General features: G+C 37.9%; 1 pseudogene across 1 annotated transcript; it reads left to right on the top strand.

Moving 5' to 3' along the window:
* The first annotated feature begins 2,797 nt into the window (after positions 1-2,797).
* Positions 2,798-8,044, top strand: LOC143864643 (beta-glucosidase 12-like; annotated as a pseudogene). The gene is made up of 7 exons (XR_013241304.1): positions 2,798-2,968; positions 5,429-5,544; positions 5,627-5,856; positions 6,013-6,044; positions 6,168-6,270; positions 6,810-6,918; positions 7,780-8,044. The product of XR_013241304.1 is annotated as a beta-glucosidase 12-like (transcript).
* The last annotated feature ends 4,091 nt before the right edge of the window (positions 8,045-12,135 follow it).

The raw sequence follows: 12,135 nt of genomic DNA, 5'->3' as shown, positions 1-12,135 counted from the left end.
TAATTACAATCAAACAATGCTGAATCAAACGCTTGAATCAACTCAACTCATAGAAGGAGAAATTACACTCACATACAGTAACAGTGGGTGCGTGGTTTTTCACTTTTAACTTTTAACTAACAATAGAAAAAAAATGTACATACTATAACTTTTGTAACTCGGGTTGGGTCGGGTCGGGCCCCTTCAAACCCGGCTCGACCCGAGATTCATGCGGGCTTTTGAATGCTCAACCCGGCTCGACCCGAAACCCATGAAACCTGAACCCAACCCAGGCTATTTTCGGGTCGGGTCGATGGGGGTCGGGTCAAACCCGGCTCGAGTTGCAGCCCTAGTTTTTAACATATCTAATTATAAATTAAATGAGGAAAGTGTTCACCCCTTTTTACATTTTCCTTTGCTTTTAAAACTTAACGCATAACGTTAACGGGGGGATTTTATCCGTCGGGGGGGGAGGGGATATCATTTCCCTATATTTAATTTGAGGAAAGTGTTTCTGAGCTATAGCTCAAATAAGCTTATATGAGTTATAGCTCAAAAACACATGTGGCCCCACATCTTCTAGGGGATCTAAAGCATTCATTCGGAAGGCCCTTCCACGGATAGGGTGTGTACCAAAAATCTGCTCTCTAGGATTATCCTAATCCTACCATTTGTGGAGGGAAAAAATGGGCAGAAACATGGACACGCACTGTCTGTCCATTTTCCCCTCCACCTTTGATTAACGTTATTCGTTAAGTTTAAATATAGGGAAATGGTTTCAAAGGCATTTAAGCCTGGGTTGATACTGTTTTAGTATCTAGGAGCACTTTCGACATGCATTTGGGTTTTGATTCTTTCTGAAAACCCTTTTGGGATTACTTCCGCAAAGGGCATTTCCAGGGTTTTCCACCATTCTGGATCCAATCGTGACGATTTCAAAGGCAGCCTCAATTTATACAATTTTAGCATTTAAGGGCACTTTCTACATGCGTTTGGGTTTTGATTCTTTGTTAAAACTCTTTGGGATTGCTTCCGCAAAGGGCAGTTATGGGGGTTTTCCACTATTCTGGATCTAATAGTGATAGGTTCAGAGACATTTTAGCCCCGGTTGATACTATTTAAGTATTTGAGGGCACTTTTTACATAAGGAAATTACACAATAACTTTTGTAATAAACCTATTCGGATCGTCGATGGTAATTACTCGATCATAGATCTAAGGGCTCCTAATAATTCGGTCATTGATCTAAACATCTAACCCTTAATATTATGGTTACAAAAGGGTTCGATCACAACATAATCTTTGGCTCTTGATTTAATGATCAAACTACCACAAAAAGCTATCTGGCCCTTGATTGAGCTAAGGTATATTTGAAAATTTTCCATATAGATGACTTCAAGTGGATCCCACATTTATATTAGGGAAATGATATCACCACTCCTAAACGGATAAAATCCGCCCCTCCCTTTAACGGTTTGAGTGAGAATGGTTCACTGCTTGAGGATAAATTCACCCCTTTTTACATTTTCCTTTGCTTTTAAAACTCAACGAATAACGTTAACTGGGGGATTCTATCTGTCAGAAGAGAGAAGGGGGGGGGGGGGGGGGGGGGTGAGATATCATTTCCCTATATTTAATTTGAGGAAAGTGGCTTCCATCTTTCAAAATGCCCTTGCATTTTTCCATGTGGTCAATGTTAGAAGATGCTCTTACGTTGGAGTAGCAACATTATCCTTGAGATCTGATACAATTTATGGTGATGTAGGGTAATCAAACATCCCAAATCATCTCTATAATGGGTCCCATCAAATGAAGCGATTGGATCATGCTGAAATCACATTCTCGAATTTTATTTATGGTGACGTAGGGTAATCAAACATCCCAAATCATCTCTATAATGGGTCCCACCAAATTAAGGGATTGGATCATGCTGAAATCACATTCTTGAATTTTATAGGCTATATATAGGGAGACATAGAAGACCGGAGTTGATCGGAACCCCCACATTGGTTGCAATGGCTCTTGATTGGTCTATTCTCATTGTTTTGGGTATGTGGCTCTTTGTAGAGCTGAGACGGACCCTAACAACCCGGTTCCGATAAACTGGACCAGCTTTCTGGCCTGTTTCATTTTTGGGACCGCTTCTGCTGCTTATCAGGTTCTTCTCTCTCTCTCTCTCTCTCTCTCTCTCATTGTTCTTGAACTGTTTTAGAAATTTTGACTGGGAAAAGGAAATGGGTTGTTTCATTAATAATTTCTATGGGAATTTCAGTATGAAGGAGCAGCAAAAGGAAGGGGGCAGAGGCCCTAGCATATGGGATACTTTCACTCACAAATACCCTGGTCTCTCTCTCAAAAGAAATCTTCTACTTTGCTTTATATGCTACATGCCACTTTACAAATAGGGTCATCACATTGGAGTGAATTTTGCAAGTAAGGTTATGCCATCAGTTTTTTACCAAAAGAACCAATTTAGATTTTTTTTTTTTTTTTCTTTTCGTAATGGACGAAAATATGCTTATATGTGAATGTGCAAAATCTTACCTTGTAAAATGACCAAAATACTGTCGACACAAATTTCGGGAATTCAATATCACAAAAATTGGAGATGAAATAAAAAAAAACGTATAATTAATGAAATGTGGTATAACTATCTATAATCCACTTATTAACATTCAAGTAGTGAACTCACGATCACTGCGGTGAAGACGAGGGCCTTCACGGCGTATTTCTTGTTCCTCGATGTTTGAAGATATGTGAACTTTACTCCGAGCTTCGTGCTTTATCGGCTGTGAAGATGTGTATATTTCCTTCGAAGATGGGCCTTTGTGTGGTGACTTTTTTCGTGGAAGAGTTCTTCAAGTACACGATTGCGTTTGTTGGAAGGAGAGCTTTTCTTCTTCTCTTCATTAGCTTTCTCTCTAGATCTTTCCTGGTTTTCTATCTTACAACGGACTCTGAGCTTTATCGGCTGTACGTGAAGATGTGTGTATTTCCTCTGATGGAGGGTCTTGTGTGGTGGCTTGATCTCCGGAAGAGTTCTTCAAGTACATAATTGCTTTGGTTGGATGGAGAGTTTTTCTTCTTCTCCTGATTAACTTTCTCTATTGATCTTTACCGGTTTTCTTTCTCCTCTACCTTCTTCCTGTTTTTTTTTTTTATTTGCTTCTTGCCTTTTTTCTTCTTCCACCTCTTATCTTCTTTCTATTTTTATTTGCTTTTTTTTTTAGCTATCCCCTAGAAAATAGAGGAAGATGCATTTGTATAATCCATCATGCAACAACCACCTCCACTCACTTTACATAATGGTGTAAGTGGTTGTGGGTCCCACTAACTTTCTTTTTGTAGGTTTAGAGGTGATGTATTGTACTTGAAGTGGGGGCCTTGGGCTGCCTTTTAATGGGCCTCCCATTTGGGCCCAAGTGGGACCACTTACATTTTATGTCTCTTTTATATGAGTAGGGCCCACTTAAAAGAGTTGAAGGGCAATTTTGGATAATTTATTGTAGAGAAATTTTTGATGTCTACGCCTTTGACATTGAGTGATATGTCAATGTCAAAGGCCCGCCATGTTTTGATGAGGTAGGTCTCACAATCGCCATGATGGGGTGGGGCCATTTTTGTGCACCCATGTATAGCATGAGCCAAGAATGCATATAAAAGATATTTCCACACCCTTGATTCAAAACATATCATTCACTTGAACTCTTGTTAATTCTACTTTCCTTTAGATGGGTATTTCTGGTAGACATGGTTGGATCTGAAACTCCTTTAATGGTTTATTTAGATACTCTAATGTCGAGAAGACCTGCCGATAAGTATCTCGCAGACATTTTTTTGTTATTTTAGGTGAGACATTGGCTTTTTGATTATTTCCCACGTGATTAGGGTATTTTGGTCATTCTCTTTTAGATTGTGGTATTTTGGTTAGTTTTTATAAAATAGTAATATTTTGGTCATTTTCAAATGAGACAAGGTCATTTTGGCCATTTCGGTAAGGGTGGTTTTTGTCATTTTATATGAATAAAGCTACTCTGGTCACTAGTAAAAACGCTCGTACAATGACAAAGCCTGTAAACCAAAAACTTATTTCTTACACTCTCTATTAAAAAAAACAGTATTGTACAACTTACACCATATGATGATCCAAACTGTCCAATTGATGGGGCCACATCGTAAATAGGGTGTTCCCAAAAAAAACATTTCTATGCGATGATCCTAGCCCTGCAGTCTATAGATGAACGGATATTTAGAAAACATTTATTGGTTGGAGGGTTGTAATTATGCTATGGAAATGAATTTTGGCACACAACCTACTTACTAGGGCTGCAACTCGGGTCGGGCGGGTCGGGTTTTGGAGAACCCAACCCTACCCGAGAAATATCTCGGGTCGGGTCGGGTCGGGTTTTTTTTCGGAAAACCCACGATTCCCAAACCTGGGCCTACCCATGATAAATCTCGGGTCGGTTCGGGTCGGGTCGGGTTTTTTCACGTTGACGCAAATTTTTAAGGAAAATTCTTGTTTGGCAAGGCAGCTCAACTCATAGAAGCAGAAATTACACTCACATTACACTTGAATCAAACAATGATGTAATTACACTCACATCACACTTGAATCAAACAATGCTATAATCAAACAATGCTGAATCAAACACTTGAATCAACTCAACTCATAGAAGCAGAAATTACACTCACATACAGTAACAGTGGGTGTGTGGGTTTTCACTTTTAACTTTGGGATAATTACATTTACACCCCCTCTAGTTTCTGACCCATCCACTTCCACTCCTATAGTTTAAAACGTGACAAATACACCCCTGTAGTTTCAATTTGTTTAAGGTTTGCCCCCTCAGCTGAAGGTTCAACCATAGATTGAAGGGTTAGGATGATCCGATGGAGCTGATTTTTTGGGCACACCATATCTATGTCAGGACCCATCAAATGAACGCTTTGGATCATCCAAATAATGTGGGCCCCCTACCCGAATCAAAACACTACCAAAAAATCATCCAAATAATGTGGCCCACATTGTTTGGATGATCCAAAGCATTCATTTCATGGGTCCTGACATAGATAGGGTGTGCCCAAAAAATCAGCTCCATCGGATCATCCTAACCCTTCAATCTATGGACGAACCTTCAGCTGAGGGGGCCTACCTTAAACAAATTGAAACTACAAGGGTGTATTTGTCACGTTTTAAACTATAGGGGTGGAAGTGGATGTGTCAGAAACTAGAGCGGGTGTAAATGTAATTATCTGTTGACACCCCTAGTGGATATATCTGTTGACAAATAGAAATGATCCACTGTATTCAGTACGTCCAAAATTGAGAAGTCGTTATGGATCTCATATTGAAAATACTTAATTTTCTTTAAATGAAAAGCTCCATTTTATTGAGCAATTTAAGATGATATAATTATCCAACGGTTGGGATGAACTGTCATTGCAGGCATCTCAAAAGGGGATTATTGGGATAACCTTAGTTTCTCATTGGATGGTACCATTTTCTGGATCCAAATCCAATGATGATGCTGCGGGACGAGCAATCGACTTCATGCTTGGATCGTGAGTCATTAGAAAATATGTTCTCTAATCTACAATATTAGCTTAGTTGTTTCTTAATATTGCTTGTTCATGGTTTGTTTAGGTACTTGAACCCTCTAATCCAAGGTGAATATCCATTATCCATGAAGTCTCACGTCGGAAATCGGCTCCCAAAATTCTCCAAAGAGCAATCTGATATGGTGAAAGGGTCATACGATTTCATCGGAGTGAATTACTACACTGCAAAATACGCAGCTAATATTCCCCAATCTAATGCGATCAACATAAGCTACTTCACAGATTCCCTTGCTCTCTGGTAAATTCAAATAGACCGTTTTTTCAATTAATTTATACTATTTATATCTACGTTTAGAGCATTCTTGGGTTGTTTTTATTAAAGATGTTTTGATGAAAAATTTATAATTTGAAGGTGAGTCTTTAAAATTTATAATTTATTAAAGACGGTTTTTTTTTTTTTTTCTGTAACAGGTGAGCGAAATGGAATTCCCATTGGGCCCCAGGTACATCTTACTTTTAAAAAATATGACCGTTAGCCTATATATATATATATATATATATATATATATATATATATATATATATATATATTTTGGATATGTGATGCATTTGAAATTAAACTGTAGGCTCCTTCTACTGGGCTACACGTCTACCCGCGAGGAATTCGAGATTTATTGCTTTACGTAAAGAGAAGTTACAATAACCCTGTCATTTACATTACTGAGAACGGTAAGAACAGCTTTTATTGCGTTCAATATTGGAGATTTTATATGGTATGGGGCCGTATAAACCTGTATTTCTCAAAAAGTATAAGATGATCCAAACCGCCCATTTGTTGGGCCACAATGTAAATAGGTTGAACCCCAAAAACCATTTCCATAGTTTGATCCTAACCCTCTGATCTATAGAAGTTTCCATAATGTGCAGTCCTCTATAGATGAGATTGGAGGGTTAGGATCATCCTAAGGAAATGATTTTTGGGCCAATACCTATTTTCGTTGTGGCCCAACAAATGGATGGTTTGGATCATCCTATGGTGTTGAGCGTGCCATACTTTTGACAAATGCCAGCTTTATACTTTATATGGCCACCACCATCATATGAAAAATCTCGTCCAATAATCAGTTTTGGCTCTGAATCAATTCTCAAAATAATTGGTTTGGCACTCACATTCGGTTTTCATAATCTTAAACAAACAGGGCTTAAACGAATAGGGCCTTGGGAATTCTTATTAGATGCTATCCTGACTATTTTTCTTAGTTTGGCAGGGATTAATGAGTTCAACAACGGCAACTTAACACTCGAGCAAGCCCTACAGGACGACATGAGAATCGACTACCACCATCGCCATCTTACATTTGTTCAAAGAGCCATCAAGTGAGTGCTTAAAGGCACGCACTTAATTTTGAAATCTAATGGGGGCTGTTCACATCGGGGATAGCACGCCCGGGTTTATTTTTTCCTTGGATAGGCTTACTATCCTCTGTTCAAGTAAAAACAATCCCAATTAGTAGTGTATACTTTACAAACAGAGTAGCCAATCCCGGGTCTAATGGACTACCATTGTTCCAATTCATTACTAACTTTTTAATTGCGACAAATCCGACAATACAAAGAGAGAAGAGTGTCTGATCCATGGAGTAGATAAGTTATCTACTCCACTGGCCAAAAATACAGTGGGGGCATACATTATTTGGGTGATGCAAACCATTCATTCAATGGGCTCTAACATAGATAGGGCGCGCCCAAATAATCAGCTCATAGGATCATCCCAACCCTTTTGATTTGTGGAAGTTAAAAATGGACCGGTATAAACTTTCACACATTTTTAACCTCCACAAATCGAAAGGATGATTCTATGGGGCTGATTTTTTGGGCACACCCTATCTATGTCTGGACCTATCAAATGAATGCTTTGGATCATCCAAACAATGTGGGCCCACTGTTCTTTAGTAGATGGAGTAGATAAGTTACTCTAGTAGAAACTCTTTTTTAACTTTTTTTTCCTCGAGAGGTCACTGCTTGTCTATACTAAGGTGTTCCTTCCCTCGTTGGGCTTTTTTTCATGGAAGTTTTTATTGGAAATTTTTTTCCATAGAAATTATGTTACAATGACAAAATTTCCCGTTTTCCTTTGATTTTTTTCCTGTAAAAGTTTTCTATAATATATACTAAAGGTTAGTGATCTTAGTTGCTTTGTTTTATGACTGATATGATTGAATGGTGGGATGTTGGCAGGGACGGTGTGAATGTGAAGGGATACTTTGCGTGGTCTCTGTTGGATGACTTTGAATGGCTATTTGGTTACACAATTCGATTTGGAATTAATTATGTGGATTATAAAGATGGTTTGAAGAGACACCCAAAGAAATCAGCTTACTGGTTTAAGAGATTTCTAAGAAGATAGAGACTATCATCTTCATTTGGAATCATCCTTCTTCAATAATATTGTAACAAGAGAAATTCTAGTAGAGACAGCCATATGGTTTCAGAGATTTTGAAACCAAGAGACTCTAATAAACTTTGGAAATCGAATTTCTCCGCTATACTTTACAATAAAACTTGTTATTATGCATGGCTTTCCAATGCTAGTACACTTACTAAGATAAAACAAGAGAAATGTTAATACACTTCCAAGATATATTGCTTTGTGAAATCCAATCATTGTTCTTGTTCTCTTGGATTGCTGGAATCAGGCAATGGAATTGGGTTCTGATTCCAATTCTCATTGATTCTGATGTTTGTTTAAAAAAAAAAAGAATCGGATAATCCGATCATGCGGGTTGAATTGATGCTGGGGTGGACTTAGAGGTGGAAAATGCCGGAATATCTGGTATTCTGATTTTGCCTCGGTCGGAATGAATTTTTATTAAAAAAATTTTGAATTAAATATTTTATTTTAATTTTTTTCTCTATCCATTGAAGGAAGAATCGGAATAGGAATCAGAATATAATGTAAATTCCCATTCCTAAGTCTGGCAATCCAAATGTTACATTCTCTAGATCAGCCGCTCAGAAGTGTGGACATTTTTTTCAAGAAGACTGTTAATCCCGCGGACTACCCACATTGTTTTTTTAGTGGCAAATATATAAGTGTTTACCCACTAAAATATATAAGTGTTTACCCACACATTGGCAACATACCAAAAGAACCCCCATCTGTAAAATCAACTCTTACATAAATCAATGGCTTAACTTCTCTTATGGAGACCATAATAAATGACTTAGGCCCTCTTCATTAATTTCAAATTGTGACAACCCATGGTGAGGGCCCCAACTGATTCTTGACCCACCCTCACCATCGGTTGTCACAATCTGAAATGCACAGGGCCTTAGTTATCAATGGGTTATGCTCATTTATCCTGAAATGCCATGCCCAAAGCAATTGAACATGGTTTTTAAAATATCTAATTATAAATTAAATGAGGAAACTGTTCCTGAGCTATAGCTCAAATAAGCTTATCCGAGTTATAGCTCAAAAACACATGTGGCCCCACATTTTTTGGGGGATCCAAAGCATTCATTCGGAAGGCCCTTCCACGGATAGGGTGTACCAAAAATCAATCCTCTAGGATTATCCTAACCCTGCCATTTGTGGAGGGAAAAAATGGTCAGAAACAATGGACACACACTGTATGTCCATTTTCCCCTCCACCTTTGATTAAGTTAGGATGATCATACAGGGCTGATTTTTTGTACACTCCCTATCTGTGGAAGGGACTTCCAAATGAATGCTTTGGATCCCCCAAAAATGTGAGGCCACAGGTGTTTTTGAGCTATAACTTGACGAAGAGTTTCCATTACTTGGCCAATAGTACTCAAAATCACTACCATCTGAAGGTGTAAAACAAGAGAAGCATTCACCTGTTAACACCAAGCTCTCTCCAGTCCCTGTCCCTAAATATGTGCTTGAGTAACTTGATGAAGAGTTCCCATTATTCGTCCAATAGTCCTCATAATCAGTGCTATAGCCTGAAGGTGTAAAACCAGAGACACATCCACCCGTTGACACCAAGCTCTCCGGTGTCCCAGTTGCTAAATATGTGCTCGAACAACTTGATGAGAAGTTTCCATTATTTTGACAGCAGTCTGGCTCCACAAAACAAATGCCTAAAGAAACGGGGTCCTCAAAATCACTGTTATCACATGAAGGTGTAAAATCAGAGAAGCATTCAAGCATTGACACCACGCTCTCCAGAGTCCCAGTCCCTAAGTATGTGCCTGAGCAATCTGAGGAGTGGTTTCCATTATTCACCCAATAGTCAGATGTCACCTCTTTAGGAATAAACATGTCAAAATAAGAAGGATATGGATTGCAAATGCAATCATCCAATGCCACATGATTAGATAGAGGGAGGAGAATGGGAGATTCATTGCACTCTTCTTCAACTACAAGCCCAACTTCCTTTTCCTTACTATTCAACAAGCTCTATTTACTAGATTTAAGTATCTCAGATCTCTTTTTCACCATCTCAATCTTCATATTTAGTATACCCGCCAGTTCTTTAAGAGAGTCCTGTGAAAATTTGTCCAAACGGTCATCCCATGTAGGATAGAGCTCAATTCGCTTCCTATCAAGCTTATGATGCAGATTCTTCATCTTTTTCTTGCACAAGCTCGCAGTATCTTCACTATTTTTCGCACTTTCTTCCTTGTCCTTGTATCATTTATATATGCGGTCGACCTCTGATCAGTTGGTAGGCCAAGTTTCAATATGATCTACATCTGAACTGACAGACACCATGACTGCATCTATATCGCAGAGAGTCGTAAGCTCAAAGATCTTCTTCTTCATCCCTTTAACTCTATTTGAAAATACATTCTTTCGACGTCTTTTGCAGTCGATTGGTTTCATCTCAGAAGGACTCATGTTTACAAGGGTTCAATAAGCTTCGAATTGGGTTTTAAAGAACCTGATAAAATCATATAAGATAAAAAGATGATTAGAACATTATAAATAAGATATTAATTGGGTTACTCTAACAAAAGAACAATCAGAATTATTAATAATTTCCCACAAAAAAACTCATTCTTTTTTTCTTTCTAGGGGCGCTGCAAAATATAATGATGGGAGGGGAATTTCATGAGAGGATATGTTATATAAAAAAAACTGACATAATATCAGTGAAGAACCCCTAACTCAGTGAAAAACAAAACCAATATCATATGAAACCAAACCTATTTTCTTAATAAAAATTCACATTAGAGAAAAGGAGAAAAAGAAAAACAGGAATCCAAAAAATATAACTTTCTATGATTAAAGAAAAACCAACATAAGATTAGAGAAGAATTCTAGTTCAGTAAAATAAAACAATATATTAGTTTTTTTTTCTGAATTAGGTTTTCTTCTCTGAAAACTGCACACTCTTGCGCTCGCACGGTCTCTCGCACTCTCTCTTGCATTCAAACTAAGGTATTAGTTCTTTTCCTCTTTCCATTTTTTACCATATCTGTTACTTTTTTTTTTTTATAATTGTAGAGACTGAAAAGTTTTTTTTTTTGCTCCCTTTCTTTTCCTTTTTACTCTAATTTGAATTTTTAATAGAGAAATTGGTTTTGGCTTCTCTGTTTTCTTTTCTTTTTCAATTTCCTAATGTGGTTTTTATCATAAAAATTTTCTTTTGTTGTTTCCCTGTTTTCCTTTTGTTCCTTTTCTCTAATGTGAAGTTTTGTTACAAAAATAGGAAAGCGTTCATCTTATGTTTTTTTTTTAATACTCAATTAGGGTTTCTTCGCTGATCCTATGTTGGTTTTTATCGTCCAAGGTTATTTTTGTTGTTTCCCTAATTTTCTTTTGTTCCTTTTCTCTAATGTGAATTTTTGTTAGGAATATGGGTTTTGGTATCATCTCCTAAGGCAGTGAACCATTCTCACTGAAACCGTTAAGAGGCGGGGGGGGGGGGGGGGGGGGGGGGGGAGGATTTTATCCGTTTAGGGGGGGTGATATCATTTCCCTAACATAAATGTGGGGTCCACTTGAAGTCATCTATATGGGAAATTTTCGAATACACCTTAGCTCAATCAAGGGCTAGATAGCTTGTTGTGGTAGTTTGATCAGGTTTAACGGATTGATTAAATCAAGAGCAGAAGATTATGTTGTGATCGAACCATTTTGTAACCATCATATTAATGGTTAGATGTTTAGATTAATGACCGAATTATTAGGAGCCCTTAGATCTATGATCGAGTAATTACCATCGACGATCAGAATAGGTTTATTACAAAAGTTATTGACCAATTTCCTCACATAAAAAGTGCCCTCAAATACTTAAATAGTATCAACTGAGGCTAAAATGTCTCTGAACCTATCACTATTGGATCCGGAGTAGTGGAAAACCCCCATAACTGCCCTTTGCGGAAGCAATCCCAAAGAATTTTAACAAAGAATCAAAACCCAAACGCATGTAGAAAGTGACCTTAAATGCTAAAACTGTATAAATTGAGGCTGCCTTTGAAATCATCACGATTGGATCCAGAATGGTGGAAAACCCTGGAAATGCCCTTTGCGGAAGTAATCCCAAAAGGGTTTTCAGAAAGAATCAAAACCCAAATGCATGTCGAAAGTGCTCCCAGATACTAAAACAGTATCAACCT

This window comes from Tasmannia lanceolata, unplaced genomic scaffold, assembly GCF_043159265.1.
Source record: "Tasmannia lanceolata isolate RefF3 unplaced genomic scaffold, GAP_Taslan_0.1 ptg000003l, whole genome shotgun sequence".
In the NCBI taxonomy this organism is placed as follows: domain Eukaryota; kingdom Viridiplantae; phylum Streptophyta; class Magnoliopsida; order Canellales; family Winteraceae; genus Tasmannia; species Tasmannia lanceolata.
This window is presented reverse-complemented; position numbering and strand designations above follow the sequence as displayed.